Source organism: Dipodomys ordii, unplaced genomic scaffold, assembly GCF_000151885.1.
Source record: "Dipodomys ordii isolate 6190 unplaced genomic scaffold, Dord_2.0 Scaffold106, whole genome shotgun sequence".
NCBI lineage: Eukaryota > Metazoa > Chordata > Mammalia > Rodentia > Heteromyidae > Dipodomys > Dipodomys ordii.
Genome location: NW_012267322.1, coordinates 8,244,826 through 8,248,218, shown reverse-complemented (window position 1 = coordinate 8,248,218; position 3,393 = coordinate 8,244,826). Strand labels below are relative to the sequence as shown.

The 3,393-nt window shown below is 54.0% G+C and overlaps 1 protein-coding gene across 2 annotated transcripts in view; it reads left to right on the top strand.

The window, feature by feature from the left end:
• The first annotated feature begins 3,291 nt into the window (after window positions 1-3,291).
• The window catches only part of Dok4 (docking protein 4), a 6,776-nt gene continuing 6,674 nt past the window's right edge, over window positions 3,292-3,393 (top strand). Inside the window, exon 1 of one of the 2 annotated variants that reach the window (XM_013027962.1) lies at window positions 3,292-3,359. The gene's annotated coding sequence lies outside the window, so the exon portion shown is untranslated. The remainder of the gene's footprint in view (window positions 3,360-3,393) is intronic. The other variant, XM_013027963.1, reaches the window with a different exon arrangement.

Here is a 3,393-nt window from a genome sequence, read left to right as displayed (position 1 = left end):
ACCCTGCAGATAGCATCTTCCTATGGGTGGAGCCAGATGACAGTGAGGCGAGTCCAGGTAGGGTTGTTCCCCAAGCCTTGATAAGATCCGATCATTGGCAAGGGGGGGGGGGGGAGAGGCCCAGCCAGGCAGCCGCTTCTGCTCTGCCATTGGCTCCAGCCTCAGCGAGTAGCTTTGTTCTGGAGCCAAAGCCTCCAGGCAGAATCCAGGGAGGGAGCTCCAAGTGCGTGCCCAAAGGGGCAGACAGACCGAGAGGGCGCCCTGCCCCTTTGCTGAGCCCTCCCCACCTGCCCTTCCAGGGGAAAAGAACCCCTCCCAGCTGGGCCAGAGCTGCCTCTGTGAAGGAGTCTGGGGTGGCGCAGCCTTTAGGACAGTTACTGTCCCTGTCTAGCAGCTGCAGAAGGCTGGGGGGAAGGATGGAAGGCCCTTGTTTCCCCTCCAGAACCACAAGCTGGTTTGGTGGACAGTCAACTAGTTCTGGCCATGCAGCGTTCACAAGTCCCACGCCCAGGGCTGGGGGAAGCTGAGACTTCACAGCCTCTCATTGGTGGGTGTTGGTGGTGGCTTAGGAGCAATAGGGACAGTGGCCCCCAGTGGGCAGGGAAAGGACTGCCCCAGTTATATATATATATATATATATATATATATATATATAGTATATTTTTATTATCTTGAATCAGATATACAAAGGAGTTGCCATCCACCAAAGCAGTTTATGAATACAAAGCATCTTGAACAATGTAACCCTGTTAAGCATTCTCACCCATTCCTCCAACCCCCCCTTCCTTACATAATTTTAGATTATGTATTTTCATGGTTTTATACACACACACACACACACACACACACACACACACACACACGTATATCAATCATGAACTCCGGGCCTGAGTGCTGTCCTAAGCTATTTTGCTCAAGGATAGGCTCTACCACCTCGAGCCACAGCTCTACTTCCAGTTTTCTGGTGATTAATTGGAGATAAGAGAGAGGCTCAAAGACTTTCCTGCCTGCTGGCTTTGAACGTGATCCTCAGATCTGAGCTTCCCGAGTAGCTAGGATTGCAGGCCTGAGCCACCAGCACCCAGCTTATGTATTGAATTTTTTTTTTTTGCCTTTTAACAAAGCAATTTATCTGTACAATGCATCTGATGCATTATCTGCCCCCTACTTTAATCTCCCCACCTCCAAGTTGTAAAGTTCATTTCCAACATAGTGTCTTGTATGTTTCATAGCACTGTTACAATGGTCAACCTGGATCCTTGTTTCAGCATTTTGCTGGTCTTGGGGCTTGAACTTGGGGCCTGGGCTCTGTCCCTGAGCTTCTTTGTGCTCAAGGCTAGCACTCTACCACTTGAGTCATAGCACCACTTCCTGCCCTTTCTGAGTAGTTTAGGAGTAGTATTGGAGATAAAGAGTCTCCCAGACTTTCCTGCCAGGGTTAGCTTCAAACTGTGATCCTAAGATTTCAGCCTCCTGAGTAGCTAGGATTACAGGCATGAGCCATCGGAGCCCTGGCTTGTCCCCTACTTTTTGATTCTTCTTGGGCCCTCAGGGGGCAGCTTGAGGACCACCTCTCCTGTTTAACCTGGTTTAGTCCCTCTGGAGGTCAGATAGGCACAGGTCAGCCTCTGGACCTCTTCCTTACCTTCCCAGCTCTGCTTTGCCACACTTTTTTGGTCCCAGGCTGGCTCTTGGCTCCTGCAGACCTCCCTAGGGACTGGGTGCTGCCAGGACTTCAGCTCTTCTCCCCTCAGGCTCCCCACAATGTCCAGTGTCCCTGATCAGGCCTTGGTTCTGAGGCTGTAGCCTGTGCCAGATGCAGCAGGGGTGCTCTGGGAGCTGGGCAGCCTGTCCCAGTGGCTACTGTGGTGTGGAGAGAGTGGCTGATGGTGCCAGAAAGGAGTTGGCTTCTGTTGGGCAGGTGGGCATCTACTGTGTGGTGGTCTCACAGCTCTGACTGGGCAGCAGCTTTTGAAAAAGCAACAAATAAAAGAAATCGAACCACAAAAGTGCCATCAAACAGAGACCTTGGTGTTTTCAAGGCAGAGATTCTGGGTTGAGAATGGCTTTACTTCCTCCTTGAAGTACACAGATTTAGTCTTCAATTTGGAACCAGTGGGGAAAGCGAGGCATAGAGCTATTATTACATGGCATGCTCAGGACCACACACACAGCCTACTGGACTCATACTCTGGCTGGGCCGTGTCCAGCCTACCTTGATAAGCCTGGTGGCTTCTTCTGTCCGTGGACCCCAGCCAGCAGCCAGCCTTTTGGATCACCCTGGAGGGGAGCCCCTCCTTAGAGCTGGTCCTTGTCTGGAGACGAGGCAGCCACTAAAGCAAGCAGAACAGGCAGAGCTGGGGAACTGGCCCCTCGGACTGCTGGGACCCCCGTGTGGCAGTATTGGTGAAGACTTGCCGGAGGAGGACGTGTGCCAGTGGTGGTGGTGGGGATCTTGGGCCCCAGGAGTGTGGTAGAGGAAGTGGGTGGCAGAGGGGCCCTGAGCAGCTGGGGGCGGGGGATGCAGAAGGGGAAGGAGAGTATTTCTCTTAGCTCCTCCCCTTGTGGCATCTGCCCTTGTTAACACCTCTAGGCAGTGAATTAGTACAAGCTGGGGGTGGACTCAGCGTGCTTGCCCTGGGGGCCCCACTTGGCAGCAGAGTACCCAGCTCACCTCAGAAATACTCCTACATTCGCACCCGAGGCCCAGGAGTCACGGAAGCTGTGTTAATGGCCTGCCCCTGAGGCTCAATGGCAGGAAGCAGCCAGAGGTGGCCACAGGATGACATTCCATCCCCAGGCTGGTTTCTATCACCCTTCCAGAACTTCTCATTCATCCCTGGCTGGGTGCCCTGGGCTTGCTGTGTGTCCTTAGTCTGATAGCTTACTCTCTCTGAGCAACTTTCTTTTCTCATCTATAAAATGAGGATGTTAGTCAGGGTCATTGCTGAGATCTCTCTGAGTCTGTGTCTGTGTTGTCTATAGACTTGTCTGTGTTCCCATTTCCTGCTGGCATTCAGTTCTGCCACCTGGGGGCTGTGTCCTGGACCCAGGCCTTGGCTAGTTCTCACTGTAATTAACTCTTGTCCATGCTCTGAACACAGGTTCTGCTGGGCACACCAGACCCAGTGTCAGTGGGGGCCTTGGCCGTACCCTCAGCCTGGCCCCCTCTGCCCAGGGCCAGGGCCCTGTGTCTGCTTCCACAGTGGCCACCTCTGGCCAGCCCAGCACATTCCTCAGACTTATCTGGGGACCCGCCCCCCTGGACTCTGCACTCCCACCCAGGAAGCTGCCTGGGGCAGGAGGGCAGGGCCTGAGCTGGTGAGCCCCAGCCTCTCACCCAGGGCTAGAGGAGCCAAGTACAGGACAGAGTGGGCGCGGGCGGGGGGGGGG